The 23,188-nt window shown below is 35.4% G+C and overlaps 1 protein-coding gene across 16 annotated transcripts in view; it reads left to right on the top strand.

Annotated features, from left to right (window-relative positions):
- The window catches only part of CHL1 (cell adhesion molecule L1 like), a 183,920-nt gene that overhangs the window by 20,411 nt on the left and 140,321 nt on the right, over window positions 1-23,188 (top strand). For 14 of the 16 annotated variants that reach the window (XM_010970584.3, XM_045507066.2, XM_045507057.2 and 11 more), the window contains exon 2: window positions 15,581-15,660. The exons of the other annotated variants lie outside the window; for them this stretch is intronic. The gene's annotated coding sequence lies outside the window, so the exon portion shown is untranslated. The remainder of the gene's footprint in view (window positions 1-15,580; window positions 15,661-23,188) is intronic. 16 annotated transcript variants of the gene reach the window in all.

Below are 23,188 nucleotides of genomic sequence, written 5' to 3'. Positions count from 1 at the left end.
TATTTATGTTCAAATTTATATGAAAAATATTATCTGTTACTTATGCTGAGAATGACATGAACCAAGAATAGTTTTTAAATTGATAAGGAAAACAAAGACAACACAATAGGAAAATAGGTGAAGAGAAAGAACACATTTCAGAAAAAAGAAACTTGGAATATATGCAACAGTACTCAATCTTAAGTGTAATCAAGGTAGTGCAGATTAAAATCGCAGTGAAAAGAAATTGTGGTTCATCCATAGCATGGAATACTACTCAGCAGTCACGAAGCACGGGATACTGATATATGCAATAACGTAAATGATTCTCAGAAGCATTATGCTAAGTGAAAGCAGCCAGACACAAAAAGTCAAACAGTGTATGATTTTATTTACATGATATTCTGGAAAAAGCAAAACTGAAGGGTCAGAGATAAGAGCAGTGATTTCAGGGACTGGCAGGTGAGGGTCAGGGGGTTGAGGTGATGGGAATATCTTCTGTTTTGGTTGTGGTGATGTTTAAACAACTGTATGCTTTTGAAATGCCCAGCCATTCTACTGCTACATGATTGCTCAAGAGAAATGCTCACACATGCTCATGAAGAAACATGCAGATATCAGATATATTCCATGCAACCATTTGTAAGTGCAAAAAAAAAAAAACAGTCGGTGCAAAACAAACAAACAAACAAAAAAACCACACCTGAAATGTCTATTAAAAGGGAATGAATAGTTTGCAATATATAAAATATTTAATATATACATGTTCACTTCTATAGAACAGATCAAATGGATAAGTTAAATCTAAATGTAGATTTTGAAAACAACAGTTTATATTAAGAAAAGCAAATCTCAGAATGACCGCTTGTGGATGTACCAGTTATGTGAATTAAAAAGACTTATACAGTATTATTGTGTCTTTGTAGAAAAATATTAAAAAAGTATGTTTATGCACCAAATTAAGTATGTTGGTTCTTTCCAGGAGTAAAGGGAAAATTGAATTTAGAAGGAAAATTTAAGGGGCTTCAACTTGATTTTTTGCATTTTATTTACTTAAAAAATGAGTTATGAGGCAAGTATGACAAAATGTTAATATTTGTTAATTATAGATGGTGATTACATAGGTATTTTTATATTATTTTTCTGTATTTAAATTTCTTTATAAAATAAAGATACTTAAGCTACATTGCAAAATTAAAAATATAGAATTCGTGTTTTTGAGTCCTCAATTGTGGAAATATTATCATTGAAAACTGATATATAAGTCTGTTGTAGCTCCCAATTACAATGCCTGTGTATCAGAGTATTTACATGTAACAGACCTGAAACTTATTTAAAGATTCACTTGCTTTGATCTAAGAGAAATCTCATGCCTTTCCACTTTTAATTTCATGGTAATTGTGGAAAACTAAACCAAAAGTCAACTCAGTCTCTTCTTTACAAGAGTAGAGGGAATCCACATAGTAACATCCCTGTACTTATACAAAAGTTCAAAGACTTATACATTAGTAGTACTTAGCATATCCAGTAAACTTCCCAATGTTCTTATCCATTCTGTTAAGTGTTCCTACTGTTGGAATATAGATGAGCAGGCCATTGAAGATAGTTTAAATTATTTGTTGCATATTAAGTTAATGAGACAATAGATGCTGTATTTATCTTATATAAAATATTAATCCATTATACCTTACTATTTATTGACTTAATTTATGAAAATTTTTTTGTGCTCAGTAATAAATATGAGACTGCAATATGTGACATAAATCTTATTTAAAGACTTAATTTCCTATAAGAAGCAGCATAATTTTAATTTAGGCTCGTGAGTATATTATTACTTCATCTCCTTGTAAAAGAATTAGAATGAAGGCAGCATATATTTTGTATAAGCCCAAAAGAAGTACCAAAAATTGACCCCCAGCATTAAAATGTAAATTCTTATCTACACATTCCTGTTACACAACCTGTATGAGTTTCCTACTGTTGCTGTGAACAAGTACCACCAATTTAGTGGCTTTTAAAAAAAACCCACAAATTTGTTCTCTTACTGTTCTGGTGTCTAGCCGCCCTAAATTCAAAGTGTTAACAAGCTGTGTCCCTCTAGAGACTCTTGGGGAGAATCTGTTTTCTTTCATTTTCAGGGTTCCAGAGTTCACCTGCAGTCTTTGTCTCATGGCCCCATCCTTCATCTTCAAAGCGACCAGTATAGCATCTTTTAATATCTCTTTCTTTCTCTGTCCTTATATTACTTTTTCTGACTCTCACCTTCCTCCCTTCTCCCTGTGAGAACTCTGTGGTTACATTGGATTCATTCACTTGATTTAAACACCTACAAAGTCTATTGACCACGTGAAGTAACATACCTATAGGTTTCAGGGTTTAGCATGTGGACATCTTTGGGAGCCATTATTCAGCCAAACATATGACCTTTCAAACTGTTTCCTGGTTGAAATATTCGTAAAATTAAGTGACCTTTTGGTGAAGGCTTTGGCTTAATGGTCCATCAGTGTCATATGACATAAAACTGTGATAAGTAAGTGAAGTGTTATAGGGAAACAAATATGGATTATGAAGTTAATATTAGAAGGTAAATATCCTGTAAGTATTGACCCATAGAGTTACCTTTTGTGTGTTTGTTGTATCATCTTTTTCGTTAGGAGTAATCTACTATTCAAAATGTGGTCAAATTTTGTTCTGAAACTGCTATTACTGTGCCAGGGATAAAAAATAGGACCCGCCTGTGAAGATTGTTGCAATTATTATAGATGAATTATTATTTTAAAAAATATAGATTAGTGACTGACAGGAAGCACTTTTGCTTAAAAATGTGTTGCTGCGATTGTGAACATTATTAGATCCAGTAAAGTATCAAAAACCATAATGGCTACATCAAATTGCAGAATTCAGTGGGAGAAAAAAATGCAAAAAGTTGATTGAAAGAACTCAAAAGGACTGTTAGGTTCTAATTGACTAGAGGATTAAGTTTATAAACCTTTTATTCATTGAACATGTAATATTGAGCTCTGAGTGTACACCACATTCTCTCAAGTTCAGGACTAATAGTGAGCAACTGTGTTCAGAGAGCCTGCAGTCTAGCTCAGTAGGTAGACGATTTATAGATGAATAGTAAGTGCTGTGATGGAAGCTGCATAGGTTATCAGACTGTCCTTTATTTGATCCTCATAATTAAACCAAATTTAACATCTTTGAAGCCTGAAAATGAATATAAATTAGAGAGCCAGTCAGTAAGGTGAAGCCTGAATTAATTCTCAAAGCATATCCTTTTTTCTTCTTTTAAGACCACTCACAAAGCAAGTGAAAGCTGCCACAAACACGAAATTCAGTTTCAAATGCACATGCACACAAACTTGTAATCACACTCACAAATACACACATAACAACACCCAGTCTAAGAACTAAATGATGACTCTGCTTCTCTAGACTGCTAAAATCCAGAGAGGAATAGTTAAGAATATGTAATGAGGGAGTTAATTAGTGCTTGCTTGTCTGCCTTCTTTTACAGTGGGGATATTTCTATGATGTCTTAGAGAAAAATTTTTGCTTTATGGTGCTTATGATTTTTATCTTTCCCTTCATTTTCCAAAATGCTTCCTCCTCTCCCCAGGGCTTAGCAGAAAATTCAGTAAAGAGAGAGACTTTCTGAGTAGATTTCATATGGGAGAGTTTTGAAAACAGCATAAGAAGTGTGTCTTAGGCCTTGTCAAAATATTTTCCTTTTGAAAATGGAAAATTTTGGTTGAACACTGAAATGCATGTCAGGTTAATTCATGCCTATTATTTCAGGTAATTCATTCCACCAGGAATCCTCATAAGTAAAATTAATATTTATATCAGATAAGCAAGTAGCAGGTGTAGACATTACCAGGATTTATAAGGAATATACTTGTTAGCCACTTCTCTGCACCCCAAGTTCATCTTACTTGTACTTTAATAACCACTTATGAATGCCCACCTTCTTAAAACCACACAGGGAGTAAATCATTTTTCATATGTTTTCTGTTTTCATACAAAAGCTATGGGAAAAAGGGAGAAGACAGGGAGACAGGAAATGATAAATTAGCCCCTGGAAGGTCGACCAGAAGTTGGGGTCTAAAACAGTGCTGCATATGTATGTGGCACTTAGTGATGCTGCTGAGATAACAGCGCTGGTTCCTTGGACCAGATAGGAGAGTATTGTGCTTCTGAGCTAAATGAGATGAAAGAGAGACAAACCAAAACTCTGTTATTTGTTTTAATATTCGTAATTATTGTTATACGAAAATAAGAGGTAAAGGCTCATATTATTTTGAAAAACAGTAGGTGGCATGTGGCACGTGTGGACTCCTGCTACTGTCTTTGTGCTGACACATCACTGCTGAAATGTCACCTGTCTTTATTGCTTAGGAGGTTTCCAGCCTTTCAGGAAAAATTGCTCCTCTTTTGCACCTACATTCTTGTCTCCTCCTGGATTTTCCTTTTCGTCTCTCCCCACTTTTCCCCATCTTTCTCCTCTTTGAGATGCCTGGACTCATTGCTTCTGGCCTCCTCTTGGCAGTTTTGTTACGTGTTTGCACTCTGCTCTGTTTGTTTCCAGCAATGGAGTCAAAGCAAAGGGAACTAGCCAAAGCCTGTGAATGCAGGCTGGGCTCCCCGGGGTGTCCACACTGGCTCCAGGAAGATGATCAACAGTATTTCCCTTTTTCTCTCTTATATTTATTGCAATTAACGCCCTCATGTATTTATTGATCTATAGCTGGATTGACAGATTGGTCCATCCATGCATGCATTTATTTGGCATACAGTTTTGGGGTAGAGGTAGGCAATGCCTGACTGGATGTCTCCTCTAACAAGAGTTACGATGTCAGGATTAAAGAACCACGGCTCGGAAGAAGTTAATTCCAAATTTAATGACGTTATTTGAATATTTAATAATAATATGTCTTCTTCAATGGAATTTCAGTTCACTTGAGTATGTAAGGAGAGCATGAGGGAGTGTGTGAAGAATCATTTTACCTCTGTCCAAGTGGCATGCTTTTAGATGGAGTCAGATTCAATCTAAGAGTTGAAAAAAGTTCCCAAAAGGCTTACCCCAATCATATAAAAAAGAACAATTTTTTTGCTTACACTGTGCAAAATTATCTATTTGTATGTTAAATATTTGATGGAATACCTACACATGAATGTAGACATCTTTGAATATACTCTTACAGAAACGTAAGTTCCTGTGTAAGAGGGTCAATATTTTACAAATGTTTATACCTAAGTAGTTACTTTATTTCTAGTTAGTTTTGTAGTGGAATAAGGTAGATTATAATTTATGTAAATCAAATACATATGGGACTACATATCTTCACATGGTACAGAGTGTGGTAATACAATTTTATAATGTCTCATTAGCCCCTGTGACTGCCCAGTGACATAGGATAGCAATAGATTACTGTCAAATCTAATAAGGTGGCATCTTTTTCATGTAGATTTCTAAATCCTCTATTACTTTGAAATCAGCTCAATAGCATATTTTAGTCTCAAAATAGGCTATCTTCTGGTTCCTGGTGATTGATTTAATAGTGGATTTGACCATATGTATATCAGATATGAAAAGTAATGTCTGCTAAGTGGAGTAAAAATGTTCTGTTAGGGAGGAAAAAAAAGTGATTTAAATCGTTAGGTCCTCCTGGGATCTCATTAAAGTTCTCTTCCTTTAATACATTGTGCAGCCTAATAGTTATCAGGAATCCTGCAGCGTGCATTGCTGATAGGTTAGTTTACTCAGGATTAATTGTGTAATTTTGCAAGCAACCAGCACAGTGAACATTGATTTTTGTATTAGTCCTGCATGTTGTTTCTAAGGAGATTCTGTCTTCTATTTTAAGGTGGTTACATCTCACTGTTTATTAATTATAATTTCTGCCAACATGGTTTATGTCTGATACAATTTATTAAAAGTCTTTCCTAATCTTTTTTTTTTAGTTGTTATTTCCTTCAGAAACGTCATTAATTTTGAGCACTGATGTGTAAAAGTGACAGGGAAAAAACTGCGATTTGCGAAGCATTCACTGACCAGCCAGTTTCCCTATGTGTCCATTGATAAGTTGCCACAAATCTTTCCATAGAATCCAGAAGCAAATTCAGTGGCATCCACTTCAGGTTTACAAAGTGAACAATTAATGCAAGAAATAACCTGAGAACATTAAATTTCCCAAAGCAAAAGAACGTGACTGTCCAAAGGAGAGTTGGCTATTAAGAAATGAGTCCAGTTTCTACAATGTGCCGATCTCTAGAGCCAGTATTTCCTGAAATCTTTGTGGATATGGATAGATTACAGGAAAGGGTTTTCTACTTGAATTTTCCAGACAATAGGTTCAGCCCTCAGCTACTACTTTGTCTACTCTTGTGTGATTATGAAATGCCTATTGAGATTTCAGTGGGATCTTTATAGCTGAGTTCAGGTTATACTCTGTAATCTTTTATGTGGCTTTGAGAAAACAGAAAATAATCTTGACTGCATGCAGTTTAGACCTTAATCTGTACACTTCTCTTGTCTTGAACTTGCAAATGAATTACCTGCCTGTGCCCCTCCTCTGTCTGCCATCCCAGACTTACTTAGATAAAATTTCCCCTCTCCATTTCACTGTGGACTCACAAAGGGAAGACGTTAAACCCCTCTTAATTTTTGCTGCATTTGTTTTGTTTTGCTTTGGATGGATCCTCCCTCTCCCCCTACCCTGAGTTTCTGCAGTGTTAAAAGGCCTAATAAGGAGCTGTACAAAGTAAGCACTTAAAATGTGTGCTGAGTGACCCACTGGCCCCTATGGGAAGAACCGTCTTGAACACTATGTTACCAGAGCTTCAAAAGGGGGCTTGTTTCTTAAGGATCAAAGGATCTCTTGTATAATAAATTCAGAGCATTCGGTATATAATGAAGAGAATAAAACATGTCTTTTAAGCTCTTATATGTTGCCAGGATTATGTAGAGAGACTAAGGAAGTGGTGGCTCTCTCTGGCTTTGTGTCATTCACGTTAAACAGAAATAGATGAAAGCAAAGGCTTAAAACCGACAAAATCCCAAGTAGGGAAGCTCTGGTCCAGAGCTTGTTCACTGGTTCATAACAAACCACCAGCTGATGATTTGGGGGGAGCAGTTTTCCTTTCACATTAAAGGATTGTGTTTGTCTTACATCATTTTAAACGATCTACCGTCACAAAGTATAAACCACTTTTTTTGTTTTTTTGGTCATAGAAACAGGGTTATGGCATTGCTGAGAAAGGACTAGAACTGGAATCACAACACAGGGTTCTACACTCGACCTTTGTCACTTGCTTTGTGTGACAATAAAGAAGTAACTCCCTGAATTTTATTTTTCCTCACTTATAAATTAACCTCATAAAATTAACACACAAAGTTCATTCAAGGATTAAATGAAAAAAATCATCCTTAGAGTGCTATGAAGTGTAAGATGTTGCATTATTATTTGCAATACAATCTGATTAAATAATTACAACAGATTTTAGTTCCTGTTTTAAGGCTGGACATCCTCTTTTTACATTCAGCTCTGTCTTGAATAGTTTGAAAGACCCAGAGCAAAAGTGATTTTTGAAACCATTATAATTGTGTTCGGTATATTTCATGCGTGAATATATGTGTATATTTCTGAAGAAGAGTCAGCTTTCTCCAGATTCTCAAATGTGTTTGTGATTCTAATGGGATTAAGAACCCCTTAAACAGATAATCATCACTAATTTTCATTTCACATTAATTGGTTGTCCTACTGCTATAGTGTTGTATACCTGAAGAGTGAATTTAGCATATTGGTTTAATTTACTACGTGTTTTTGTCTACTGAAATTTTGCGTACTGTACTATCTTTCACATTCTCTGGGAGATAAAATCAATACAGATTGGAGATATGAACAGCTTTCTCCAATATTTATGAAAAATTAAAAATTACCTTGGTGATTTCCCATGTTTAAGGCAGATTTTTTCTTTCTTTCATTCTTTCTTCTCTCTTTCTTTTTACAATAATACCGCCACCATCATCACCACCACCATCTCTGTTTTTTCTTCCTCATTTACTTTACATGTTTAGGTAATTGCAGATGCACAATTTTGTGGAGAACTGAAACAGGCCTTGCCTGTGGGTGAACTAAGTTTCAAATTTTGAAAGTAGAACTGCATTAAAGATTTTTTCCTAATGTTGATTTTCAATATCTAAAAAAGTTAATATTAATTAAAATTTTCAAACAGGAGTGTTTCTTTAGAGTCTCTTACTCTCTGTAACCCCAAATGTATCTCCCTCTATATGTGTTGGTGTGATCCTTAACTATACTTTCAGCTTACCTAGCCCAATATCAATTTTATCTTAATGAGTGTATTTAAAGCATCCCTTCGTGTCAGACATTTCTGGATCGCCTTATATTTCTGATCGATGTGCTGACCAACTTTTGGCGAAAGTAGAAGTCACGGTTGACCAGAAATTTAACTGAGAGATCTGCTATCTCCCATGTACTGAGCTGTGTACTGTGAAGTGCTGTCAGGAGGCACTGGGGACTCATGGTCTAGGTCTACACATTGCAGATTGTTACAAATTATTAATTCAGTCTCTTGAGTGACACGATTATGTTTGTATATCATTCTGCTCACTCATAGTTCCCTGGAGCCTTCATACAGAATTATTTTGATTTGGTCCCCATTAAAAGTATTTTGAGAGTTGTCATTGAATTTGCATATTTTGTTCTGCATTACAATTAATTAGAATTAGCATTTTATTATAATAAATTAGAAGTTAAATAGTTAACATACCATTTAAAGTCTATCAATAATGACAGCCTACTTCAAATTTTGAGTATCTTATGACATCTCTTTGTAGCAGTTTTAGATTTTTTTTTTTTTTTTTTTGGGTAATTAGAGGAACTTACCCATGCTCTGCTGATTATTTGTTTTCACAGTTTTACAAGTTAGGTTTTTGCACTGAGAAATTTTTTACAGAACAAAGTTTCCATTTGCCAATGAGTATATGTAAAATAATAATGATCATCATGTTTGACATTATCTGTTTTTTAATCAAAATATTTTATTTTTTTCCAGCTTTATTGAAGTATAGTTGAGCAATAAAATTGTTTATATTTAGAGTGTTTCACATGATGATTTGATATACATATACATTGTGAAATGATTACCATAATTTTTCAACCTCATCTTTTTTTTTTAGTCTATTCTCTATCTTCATCTTCAGCCTCTCCAGACTTCATATATCTTCTTAACTCTTCCCTGTTTCTTAGGCTTCTGAGCTGCTTCTCTTGTTTTCCAGTACCTACCCCCCCCCCAAACTGGAATGGCATTTCTTTCTTCAGCTTAATAAATTGGGCCATTTATTTACTGAGTTCAAATAACTATGCAGCCTTTGGGAAAAAAAAGTGTTTTCATTTCTTATGTTCATTTTGATGGAAAAAATAATTCATGACTATTAAAAATAAATTTATTAAATTATATCATCTTTAATTGCTCCTTGTACTTTTCCCCCCAAAAGCAGTGCTTGTAATTTGATGTATATTTTTCCAATGTTACTCCCCAGATAGATAGATATATACATATACATATATATGTATATATTTTTGGTAAAATTGAACTCAAACTCTATATAAAATTTGTTGGTTCCACCTAATATTAATGTTTCTCCAGCATTCAGTAGTCTTTGAAAATACAATTTTTTTAAACTATAAACTTTTCTAATGCATAGCTATATTCTAAGTACTTAATTATTTCTCTATTCCTGAGCATTTAGTTTGTTAACCAAAATTTTATTGTTATAGATTACACTAAGTAAACATTTTACATTAATTTGTGAACCTATTTTGTTCTGTTTAATCTAAACTCAAGCTAGATTTTTGGTTAGGTGAATATTGGCGCAAGCATATGAACATAAAAAGTATGTAAGCTTATTCAATAAAGTAGAATGTTCATAGTGTTATATATAGCTAAATAGTATATGATTTTTAGATACTTACACGTATATATACGTGAATATATGTGGTGTAGCTGTAGTACTAGTTAAATATTGATCTATCAATTGGGAGAAGAAATGTACTAAAATGTTGGTAGTATTTATCTTTAGTAACTGATTTATATTTTATATGTATGTATATGTATATACCTAATGTCTGGATGTATGTATACCTGCATACATATAAAATGTATGTGTATACATTTATATAAACACATATAGAAATATGTATATTCGTATTTTACCAAATCTCTATAGTGAACAATTACAACTTTAATGATAAAGCAAAAAACCTCTCACAGTTGTACACCTGCACCAGGTGTGCATCTCCTGCAAATCCTTTCTAACATGAATTTATGGGTAAAAATGAGTTTTTCATGGCTGGAGTAGTAGAAGCACTTGAAAATTCTTTGTTGTCCCCTAAGGTTCACCGTGGTGTGAGACCTTAAGTAGCTATAGAGACTGAAATCCAGATAATGCTGAAAATATCCTGGGAAGGTGAACAGAGTACTGAAATACTGAAACTTCCTATTATTTCAAGGAGAAGTTAGAGAGTGTAGCCCTGGGTGTGCTTTGGAGAAGCTGAAAGGGAATCAGAGTGTCTGAGGCCGAGAAACCAATGGTGCAAAACCAGTGGAGGCCAGCCAGGGGTTGAAAGCTGCTTGAGCAAATACTCTGACCAAAGCAGCAGGTGGAATGGCTCGAGCAGGAAATTGGGAATAATATCCTGGGATCGGATTTGTTTAGACAAGTTCCTATTTTGGGGACATAGGGCTCCCTATTCATGGGTGTGCCTGACCACAGTGCAGGACACAGAGCAGACAAGTAATAAATACTTGGATGAATAAACAAAGACCCCTTGTACAATGCTTTGGGACAGAAAGTCCTAATAATAGCTATGTTAACTTCTTTTCATACCTAAATATCCCTGAAAGACTCTCAGGCAGTTTTGATACCTATTTCAGTGTGACTTTTAATGATTTATAATTCTGTTCTTTAATCATGATTGGAAATGTTTGTTACTAAGCTTGCAGCCTTAAAGAATAGGAGTCTGCATTAAACGTGTTCTGTTGCTGCAATAATGTCCTTGCCAGTACTTAAGGCTTTCAAGATTATAAAGTTGCATTCTGGAGAAATGGTTTTGTAACCCCAGGCAATATGTAAATTCTTTGTGCCTTAGTTTTCTCATCTTTAAAATAAGAACCTTAAAAACAAAAAGTGTCTACCTCATAGAGTTGTAAGGATAAAATTAATTCATAAAATATGTAATAGAACAGTGCCTGGCATACAGTGATAAATGTATCCCAATGTGACACAGCTAGTAATTGGCAGAGCTCATTCATTCAGGCAAATATTGATTGAGTGCTTCATGTGGGTGTTGAATACAACCCCAGAGTACCTGAGGGTAATTGATATCATTGTTCAAATCCAGATCCTTCTAGGCCATCTCCAGAGAAGAAAGGGATTCTTGAGAAGGTGTATAGGTTTTCCATGATGTTCTCAAATATTGAAATATGAATGCTCTTCTCTGTTAATAAACTATGAGTGCACTTGCCAAAAATATGTCTTGATATTTCTGGAAACTATTTCCTTAACATAAACGATCTATCATATTAACAGAATTCTTTCGTGTATTATTTGCCTCAACTCATTTCTGAGGGATCTCCTCTCTTTGAAGTTTAATAATCCAAGATGGTAGAAAACATAATTATATTCAATTTTCCTGAATCCTTCAAGATGTTATTTATTTTGATCTCTCTGTTCTATGTATTCATTTTTACATATGAAAAAGTTCTAACCTTTTTAATCTTTCCCTGTATCAGAGTCTTATGATCCCAGCGTCTTGAATATTTTAATTCCTGTTCTGTGTACCTCCTTCAAACCCATTATTAGGGAAAGTTCTTCTTGTAATCATAGATAAGAAACTCTAAAAAATTGTTAACCTTTTCGTGTTGTAGATGGAGATACTGAGACCCAAACTGGCTAAGAAACTTGCTCTCAATTGGCAACATTAGTAATAGAGCTAGGGATAAAATGTATTGGGTCATCTGACTTGCCCAGGAATATTCTTGGCTGATTTCACTATATTATGCTATTAGCCTCTTTAAGACAGGTGAATGTATGTCTTAAAAAGTAGTAGGACATAGAGAAGTAATTATTATGGAGCCCTTTTCTCAAACTCGTGGCACTTGGCATGAATGGTGTGATAGGGAAGGTAATCAAAGGTAAATAAAGGTGTGGACTTGGAGTTACATAGACTGGGTTCAAATCTCTGTGCCACTCATTGTCATTGTGAGTTTGTATGTGATTCCTAGCCTATTTGAATTCATTTCATCACGTATAAAATTATGGTCAGTGGGACCTAACAAGAGGGCACCGTGTGACATAAGAAAATATACTGATTGCTTAGCACAACATCCAGCACATAGTATGCCTTCAATTGATGTTAAAAACAAATTCATGTATGATTCTTAGTAGGGAGTCAACAATTGTTTTTTAGTAAACAAATACTAAAGCTAGTAATCAGGAATAGGGACTCTTTTCTTTCAGAGTATTTCAGAAATATTTGTAGGGACAAATTAACCACCTTCATTGCTAGTGTAAAGTTTTGCTTGTAAATCATTTCTAAAAGCAAACATTTATGGTTTCTCATAGTTTTTTCTGGTTCTCATATTGTTGTGCATCTTTTTTGTTAGGCAGACTGAAGAATTTCCATTGTGTGCTCATTTACTGCCATAGGTTCACTGTTCACTGCAGGGACCCCAGTCCAGTTTTACTGCATCTTACTGTTGAGCGAGTTCTGTTTCTCCCTACAGTGTACTTTCTCTCTTTCTGTTATTTCTTCCTCCAATGAGCAGAGTTTAACTTAATTAGTTTGATGTGCCTACACTATATTTTCTTTTAGTGATGCTTTTTTTTTTTTTTCAGTAAAAAGCAAACAACCATCAATGGCCCAAATGCCCATTTTGCTTTAATACATATGCCTCTAAATTCTTCAGATTTCCTTTCAGTATTCCTATCGTTTCTCCCTTTACATTTGGTCAGTATGTTTATTCGTATCTCTTAAGTGGAAAAACGGAGGGACTTTGCAAAAAGACAAGCAACTTTCGTCTAAGATTAGAAAAGAAGATATTAGTATCTGTATCACTAGTGGTAGGAAAAAGGGTAAAGGCTTTAAGCAAATTGACAAATTCTAAAGATTATGTATCCTGCTAAATATAGTAGAAGTGGAATGAGAGATATTTTCTTAGACTGCAGTAGTGTAGTGTGTGTGTGTATGTGGGTACCTTTATCATAATAATATTCGAGCTTATGCCACCAAGATATGTATATCCCAGATTCATATTGTGCTAATATTTAGCTAAGAAAGCAGAAGAGAAGAATTTTTAAATAATTTTAAAGAATGAGATAAAATTAGATAAAAATAACGTATATACTCATATATGTATGGAAGTTTTAATACCAACATCTATGTTTTAGTATATATATTTGAGATCAATTATATGTATATATATTCTAGTATTACTTATTGCATTCTCAAGGATTGTTGGAGATCATACACCTACAACATGAAGGAATAAAAGGAGACCATAGTACAGAGATAATACTTTATATACACCAACACACACACACACACACACACACACACACACACACACACACACACACACACAGTGTGATTGGATTAGCAGCAAAGACCTTATATCCATGATTAATGTGTATGCCTCCTCAACCAAAGTTGAACGAAGCAGATGAGAGCTCAGCAGGCATACACTGCTGCTGTGAGCATACAAATAAGTTTAATCAGTAGCTCTGGTCTCCGTGCTTCATGCCAGACAACTCTCTTGCAAGTGCTAAGCAAGAGTGTGGATAATTCACCAGGGGCACTGATCCCTGATGTCATGGGTATCACTGACAGAGGTAGGAAGGTGAGACCCATTGGGAAGAGCTGCCTGCAGTAGCTGTATGAGATGGATTGATTTTGAAGAGAAGTTTTAGGGAGATTTAATGTTGGAACCATAGAAGTGGCTCCCTGGCTGGGGAATATGCCCGATTTATGGCACTCTTTATCACTGGGATAAATAAAAGACATACTATATTGTCTCCTTTAACTGTAGCCTCAGTAAATAGAGTGAACAATCAGCAAATCTAATTTGAAATTGACACAGGGAAACATTTCATTTTTTTTCTTTTCCCCACTGAGTGCCTATTGAAACAGAATGGATGCTGGACACAATAAATGATGGCCAGTTCCTATATTCCTATATTTAGAGAAAGATCTTCTATTAGCCTATAGAACTCAATAAATACAATTTTACTCAAGCTACCTGTGTACCATGATCCCACTGGTTAGGAATGATATTAAATGTTGTTTTGGGTATTGTGAATCATCTATAAACAGTTCTATTTGTTATAATAATGTAAATAATAACAGTGCCAGAAGTAGGCCTGAGGGGTTTGAAATGAGGTCACTAAACAAAAGTGTACAGGGCACAGACTGTGCAGTGTGTCACTTGGTCAACTGGAAAGCAGTGGGGACTATTCTCATACTTGCCAGGGTGGAATTTTTCTTTTCAGTGTATTGGTGTGAGTTTCTCCCCGAGGCATTGCAATCTGTTTATAACTTTTTGGCAGCAGCTTTTGGAATAAGGCCAAAGAGATTGTCAAAAAACGCATAGGAAGAAAGTGGGTTGCTTACATATTTTAGCCATCTTTCTTTTTCTTAGGGCAAAAGATATTGAATTTTATAAATCTCTTTAATTAGTAATTTCTACCAAAATGAGTTAAAATTACTAGATGGTATTTAGCGCTTCTGAATGATGCTCATTAAGACAACTGCTTTGCGAAAAATCTTTGACTTACTTTGACCACCCTTATGCTCAACAGAAATCTTAGCTTTTCAAAGTTGTACTCTTGGGAGAGTATCCAAAACAAATCTTATAGACAATCTTTTAGGGATTGGGAGCCAATCTTCAAATTATCTGGGAATTAACAATAAAAAAGATTGTGTATATTGGTTGAAACGCTTCCTTCATTTCATGTGTTGATTTTTTTAAAAATGGGAAGCTTGCTGATAACACACCTGGGTGAGAGATGGCCTCTTGAATTAAAGGTTTATGTTAGCTCTGTAATTCATAGAGCTCTGATCTCGGAGAGTGCTTCCTGATAGAGCTCTCATCGTTTTAGTCTTTACTGTTTTATTTTGATAGATTGGTCACAGCCTCAGACAAAAGCAAGTGGCTATTGTGAAGAACAGTTCATGGAGGACTGCCAACTCGAAATTCTTACAAACTGTGGTCTGTTGCAAAATGCTTGAATTTGTGAGAGAAGACACGTCAATAATTCTTTCAATGAGAAGAGTAATTGCGTGGCTGTTTTCTGCATCTCTGCTTCATTTATTCATAGATAAGAATCTAGGGGATGTCTTTTATCCTCAGCAATAGAGCAATGCTATTGTTTAGGTATTTGGGGGTTTTTTTGAGGCGGGGTGAGAAAGAAAAACTAAATCAATTCTTTAAACAGGGAAAAGGTAAAAAATAATTTAAAAATGGTTCCTTAGCTGGAAATTATCTCTAAAATTACAACTTTCTAATCTATCTCTAGGTGCTGTAAACTACAAACAATGACCCTGTGTTAATACTGCAGACGTATTGTAGTGGAACTAAAGGGAACTTAATTTACTGGTAAGAATATTTTCCTTAATCAATTGCTTTATGCATTTTGAGTGCATTGAATTAATGCAATGCATGGTAGAAGAATATAGCCACAGAGAATGACCCAGGAAATGAACCAGATATATAATATAGTGAGGCGTTGTTTTTGTTTTTTTGGAATTCCATTAAAATCCTGGCTCATTTTTGAAAGAGCAAGACAACTTAACAGTTATTTTTCTTGTTAGCTAACCTCCTGGCATATTTGAAAGTTGCGTCTTGATGATATTTATATAAATGTCATTTGTAATAGAAAAATGAATTTTACCATTGGGATCTGAGAAGGTCGGCTTCTTAGGAGGCTTGAAGTTTTAGTGAGAAAACCTGTATTTTCATCGGTCAAACAGCTCATCCCTTTATGGTCTGAAGGGCTTTCAGCTTCTGCAACTGTCCTTTGGATTTGGATCAATGTGAAATCTTACCTGAATCGTCCTTTAGAGAATTTTTTTCAAATTCTTTGTGCAGTCAGTCTGAGTTGTAAGAAATTTCAAAGATTTTGGAAGAGTGAGAAAAAGTCCACTTCCAACGGCCAGACACACAAGGATCTGGTTTTGGGGAAGCTGTTTAGCCCTTTTAAACTTCTATTTCCTAATTCACAAAATTAAAATAATAGTTGTAATTGTCTTAGGTGCTGGTTAAATCAGATCATTTTGATAATGCTTATTAGCACTGTGTTGAGTCCATAGCGCCATTCAGTAAATATCAACCCTTACTATCATTGTTAGTTTTTTGAAAGACAAATGACTTGAGAAGAAATGGTATTTTTCATTGTAATACAGTTGATACAGAATATGATATAAATTACAGCTGTACCGTATAGTGATTCACAATTTTTAAAGGTTATACTGCATTTAGAGTTACTATAAAGTATTTTCTGTATTCCCTGTGTTGTATAATATATCTTTGTGCTTATTTTACACGTAATAGTTGTACCTCTGAATTCCCTACCCTTTTAGTATTCCTCCCCTCTTCCTGCTCCCCACTGGTAACCACTAGTACATTCTCGCTATCTGTGAGTCTACTTCTTTTTTGTTATATTCACTAGTTTGTTGCATGAGAAAAAAATGGTATTTTTTAATGAAAGAATAATAGTATTTTTACTATCTCAAGAGCACATTTTGTTACCAAGAGAATACGCACTCCTGTAGGATTAAGATTTTTTTGCTGCATGTGAAATCTGTCTGTATGCTAGTCATATACTGACCTTAGTAACTGTAAAGAAGACAATGTGGAAATGGAACACCCTGACTTTTCAGTCATTGCTAGCTTACCTACTGCCTGGTTACCAAGAGGGGCTTTCTAAACAAATGGGGGCTTATTCCAAGAATAGGTCTATGAGGAAACTGTGTGTGTGTTTAGAATAATACGTGCCCTCCTTCTCATTCACTGGAGTGATTTTGCCCCTCCACTTTGTTTAGATCGGCCCTTTGGAGCTTACTGCAAAAGAGCTACTCTGCACAGGTTTTCTAACTCCAGTTCATCTTCTAGCCTATTATAAGATTAAAAAGCATTTGAGATCTAAACTCATATTGTTAGAGAAAACTCTTCCTGAACCTGGATTAATTCAATCCTTTGATGATGGTTGGTTATGAGGAGGACATTTATTATGTTAAAACACTTGTATGATTTTTACCCTAAATGAGTGTTTGCATCATGAGAAACATAGGTAAATCTTTTTCAGAAATTAAAGGATGAAATACAAATGTCTGGGGTATCAAATTTAAAAAAGGATGTTAGCAGGCTACCGTGACGGACCTTAACTGTGGTGCGTCACGATGATTTGTTAGTCATGATGTCCTGACATCATGAAAATGGATGGCAACCTGCAAAACAGCTGCTCACTCATAACAATGCGTTCTCAACTTTATTGAATTATGTTTATCTTCTTGTGTTCCTCTTGACAATCGATCACATCATTATTTAATTCTATAAAATAAGTTCCATTTCCATCCTTTTTTACTGTAGTGCTTGAGAAATTCAGCTATGAAGCTTCCAGGAAGTACTTATGGGATCATAGTTCTAGGACACACACATACATTTAAGCATTAATTTTCTTTTGAGAATCTTTGGTTTAGAGAGTCCCCCTCCCCATTATAGCCTCTCAAGAATTAAAAAAAAAAAAAGAGTGAAATAATCACCAAGGCTCTGATTAGACTGTAATATATGAATGCTAAGTTTGCTATTGCATTTTTCAATACTCAGATTTATCTGAACTTGTTCACAGCACAGTCTATGTTTTCTAAATGTTAGAAATTTTATGAGCTTGAGTTTGCACACAGCACATTAATACAGGTTTGTCTGTAGATTTCAATCTTTGCCATACCTATGTATAATTTATCCAAAGATGATGCATCCATATATCTTAACAGAAGGATCAAATAGTGAAATGGCAGAGACTATATTTTCACAGCAGAAGATCACAATAAAATACGTGCTTTGTTAAATACGATGAGTCACCTTGGGTCATGAACTGAGACTGGTTGATGGTGCTTATCTCCACACAGGGATCTCCTACTGATTTATGGATTTGGGTGAATTTTTTTTTTTTTTTTTGATCAAAGACTAGGCTGCATGTCTTGAGAGGAGGTAAGAGAGAGTAGTATTTTCATTTAAGTCTTAGTAAAGTGCTATTATGTGAGAGAAGATCATGGCCACCTTCCCTTGCTGGTCTGTGGCACTGTCATAAAGGTATTGATTATTTTCCAACGACAACCACGTCTACTCTCAAACACTGCTCCACATGCTCCTACGTTAGGGGTTGGCTTCCATACTCTGGGGAGGACAAGATAAAAACAACCTTTGCTTTTTGCAATGTTCCCAGTGCCGTGTGCTGCATATACTGCATGTGATGGTTGATTTTAAGCATCAATTTGTCTGGACTAAGGGATGCCCAGGTAGTTGGTGAAACATTATTTGTGGGTGTGTCGATAAGAATATTAACATTTGTATGGGTGGACTGAATGGACAGGACCACCCACACCGATTTAAGTAGGTATCATCCAATTCATTGAGGGCTTGGATAAGATAAAAAGGCAAAGGGAGGGTGAACTTACTCTCTGAGCTGAGACACCCGTCTTCTGCCCTTTGGGATCTTACTGAATTATACCACCAGCTTTGCAGTTTCTCCAGCTTTCAGACAACAGATCGTGGGATTTCTAATCTACCTCCATCATGTGAGCCAATTCCTATAATAAATCTCTACATACATCTATATATGTCCTGTTTGTTCTATTTCCCTGGATAACCTTGACTAATGCAGTGCACAGAAACAGCTTGCTGGTCTGATCCTGCATCTGTCTTGTTCAAACTCTGTTTACATGCCCCACACTCAGTAGCAATGAATTGTTTCCACATTTGTCTCATTAATGTCTCTGAGAGCAGAGTCCAGTTCAATGATACATTTTCTTTCTTACCACTGAGCATAGAACGTAACACACACTAGATGCTTTATAAAGGTGAGGGGTGGGGAGAAAGAAAAGGAAGAAGAGAGGGAGAGAAAGAGTCTCCTGACCGATCACTTCTTGGGCACCTCCTGGGCTAAATTCTTGGATTGCTTCTCTGGGTTCTGTAATCTAGGCAATCTTGCTGGGAGTTTCCGGTTTCAGTTACACTTGGTTTCTGATGAATTTTAATGTTCCCTTAACTCTCCTTTCTTTAATGTCCCCACCTGGCTAAGTGGCTCCCATCTTGTTGGTGTTGCCTGTAACTAATTCACTTCTGGACCATTCTGAAATAAAAGTGTGAGGTATTGTTGACTGAGTCTTACCCAAAATGAAAGTCTCTCCTCAAGAAATCCTAAGTGTAAGCCAAGTAAAATTGATCTCCTCAGAAAGAGGTTCACCTATTTTGAATAACTAAGTGTTAATTATTCTGCATCTCTTGAAATGGGGCGTTCAGAGGCGATAAGATGCCACTGGATGCTAAAATATTTTGCGTAAGTAATAAACTCTGCATATTTCAAAATGATGATACGGAAACAGTATCTTTTTTTTTCTTTTTTCTTCCCGGTGATATAAAAACATCAGAAGTAGCTCTGTGCCCTTGTCCCAGAATTAATCATTCCTATCCATGTTTGATGTTTACACCTTTTAAATATTTATGGGCTGTTATGTTCCTTTATTATTGTTTACCAACTCTAGGGACTTTCGGAAGTCTTGCATTTCTTCCTTAGCCAAGCACTCTGTCTCCTTCCTCATTCTCGTGGCTGTTCTTTGGATTGCCTCCAGTTTGCATACATAATTTTGGTGTTAAGGTGCCAAAAATATGTTTCAACTGGAGTCTCATTGAATTTGCTTTTACTCGTATCACGTACACAAATAAATGCAATCTCTAAAGCATGAAAACTCAGTGGGAGTCCAGAGGGAAGCTGAGATATACTAATATGTTGTTAAAATGCTACAGGTAGATTTTAAGTCACTAGGGAAATGGGGTCTCAAAATCAAGATTATAGAGTGAGCACTATGTGAAGAACTCCGTTTTAAATCCTAGGTCTGTGATCATCTTGCAGATTTTTGTTGTTACTGCTAGTCTATTGGTTTGTAAGATTTTAATAAGGTTGGGTTCAATCTCCATAGCCATTTTCTAATTATTTACTTATTTTTTCTTTCTTTGACATTTCAGAAGGCAGAGTCCTTTATTATTAGGAAAACAATAACTTTTGCTTTGCAGAGAAAAAAACTGAAGTAAAATGACCATTAAAATATTAAAGACAAAGGGACAGTGAAACCTAGCAAAACTTGGGTGATCTATTTAACAGACAGACACTATCTCACATTGTTATTTAAAAGGACTTTTCAAGTAGCAGCATGACATACTGCACAAATAAAATGTCCACGGAAATATGTAGCACAAGCAAATAAATGACTTAGAGTAAAATCCAATGAAGAGAGAAAATTGTGTTTCCTCAACAAAAAAACATTTTTGCCCTAAGGCTATCCATATTGGGGGAAAATACCATGTATAACATTGACACAAATCACAGACATCTCCCCTAAATGGCAGATTTTATTGAACTGCACAAGTGTGCAAACATTTGAGGCCTTGGAGAGGAAGCCAACCAAATGAAATACATCACTGCTATCGCCAGCTGAACTGGGAAGGGCGATGGGGCAGACGCACCCGAGAGCCTAGTGATGAAGTAGGGAATTAAGAAGTAAATCAAAGCCTCTGATCAAAGGCTAATTTAGCCTGTCATAAATGATCCTGCCATGGAAGGAAGGCTTACACACAGAGATCAAAGATCTGCCTCCACGTATACCACAACGTTCCCTGCCCTAAGAAGAGCAAGAGAAGGGGGAAAAAGAGAAATGCATTCAAATCTCTCTAAGATCCCTGCACAGCATAATCTCCTTTTCTTAAGGACAGCATCACTATGAGAAAAGTGGAAATGAATCTTGTTTTTTAACGGTATGTTTGAGGTCAGCTTTTGAAATAGTAAGTAGCTGGCACTGTTAGCTGGGGTAAGTTATTTGCAAACAGACACTAGGCAGTGCCTTTTTTGCTGTGGCCATTTCTCTTTATGTGGTGCCCTTCCATATCTGTGTTAAGGTTCTCTGCACAACTGCAAACAGCAGGTAAATAATTTTTTATTTGAGAAACCACTGTCTATTGAATTTGGGTTGGATCAGAGACTTCAGTCCCTGTTAATGTGTTGTTAACTTCTTGTTAACCAGTCAGTCAACCCTTACGTGACTTTTGGTGTTCAGTCTATATTGTGAGCATAGCCTGTTTCTTAACTATGTACAATATCTCTATACATTAAATTCTCCTGTCATCTTTACTTTACATATTTAATGACATTTCAACCTGTGCCACGTGTAAAATGACAGTAAAAGTAAAATAAGTCTTCTAAATCACCCTACAGTTGCCTAATAAAGGATGCTACATTTGTTTGTAGGAATTAAACAGTTATTAAAATTAACTCATTCAGTTATTTTTGTTTAACTGTTAAGAGCCACTTGGCTGAGGCTGCAGGAACAAACTAAAACAGGCACATAGTTTTTACCCCTCACGAAGCTTATACTCTATTACGGTGGACACATATTAATCAGATTATCCTGCAAACAAATGTGAAATTGCCACTGTGACATAGTAAGGAGAGTTAAGTGGGGATTTGACCTGTAGCGGCCAAAAAAGGCTTCTCTGAGAAATTGATGCCTGATCAGAGGTAGGAAATAAAAAGGACATGAAGGGAAATAAGAAGAATCCATTTGATTAGAGAACTTTATTAACATGCTTTTATTTTTCTTGGGAGGGGAGTGGTGGTGGGAAATGAGTCCAGCTGCAGGACAGAGAGCAGTGCAATAGATAGGATACTGATTAAGAGAATGGTGTTGACAAATCAGTCAGCCTTTCCAAACCTCAAGCTTCTGATCATAATCCTGATGTCACAGAATTGTCTCAATAAACGTTAGCTATCATCACCACCATTCTTATCCTCATCCCCATCACCGTCACCTTGGGGTCCAGCACTGATTCCTAGTGTGATTTTAGGCATAGAATTTCATTACTTTGAATTTCAACATCTTACCTTTATGATTCCTTCCTCTTCTAACCATGATTTTCCAGGCAAATCTAAAGCTGGAAATTTCAGTCCAGATATGGAAAGCCTCTATGCTGGCAGGTTAAGGAGAGTGTTATTTTGAGGAAGTAGGCTTGAAAAGCAGCACACCACCACCTTTTAGCAACTTTACTTATATTTCTTTAATCCATATTTTAGGAGTTTCTCTTATCTTGTATTAAATTTTATAGCACATATTTCTTCTTCTAAAAAGCCTTTAAAATGTTTTGGTGGGACATTTAATTTCCCATTATGGTTGGTTTCTCCAGTCATTCTCTTTGTAATTGTCACATTTTTACGGTCCTGCTTAAACTGAATTTAGTTTTCCAACTGAAAATATCAAGCTGAGTTGGAAATTGAAATCCAAGGACTATAAAATCAAATGATAAAAAATGAGTGTTCAGGCCAAAGTTTTCAGCCATCACAACATCTAGAAATACCACCAGAAAAGTGTTTTCTCATTTCTTATAAAATATATAAGAATACTTCTAAGATTCTTTTAGTCAAAGTAAAATTCTGTAACATTTCTAAACCTAGAAAAGGGAAATGATTTATTTTACACCTTGTTATTTATTTAAGTACGTAGGTATTTGGTTTGATTGGGGCATCTTCATTCTTTATGCTTCACTTAAATTACTTGTGTTTCAGCTTTACCAAGTTTACTTTTGACTACGGTAAACATCTAATTTTTTCTCTAGCTACAGATATAAGAAAGAATCCAGATGTATATTTTTTTAAAGTTGGTATTTTAAAACCTCACCCTCATGCTTTGTATGATAAATACTCTAAGTGCTTCTGCAGTTTTTTTTATTTTAACCTTTAGGGCATGCATACTCAATACATTAAATAGATAGCCCAGGGACTACTGGCCCTAAATTACAGTTAAGAAAACTGCGATGTTGACTCACTCAAAGTCAACGGCCTATTTACTGAATGAGAATT

Source organism: Camelus bactrianus, chromosome 17 (genome assembly GCF_048773025.1).
Source record: "Camelus bactrianus isolate YW-2024 breed Bactrian camel chromosome 17, ASM4877302v1, whole genome shotgun sequence".
Classification (NCBI taxonomy): domain Eukaryota; kingdom Metazoa; phylum Chordata; class Mammalia; order Artiodactyla; family Camelidae; genus Camelus; species Camelus bactrianus.
This window is presented reverse-complemented; position numbering and strand designations above follow the sequence as displayed.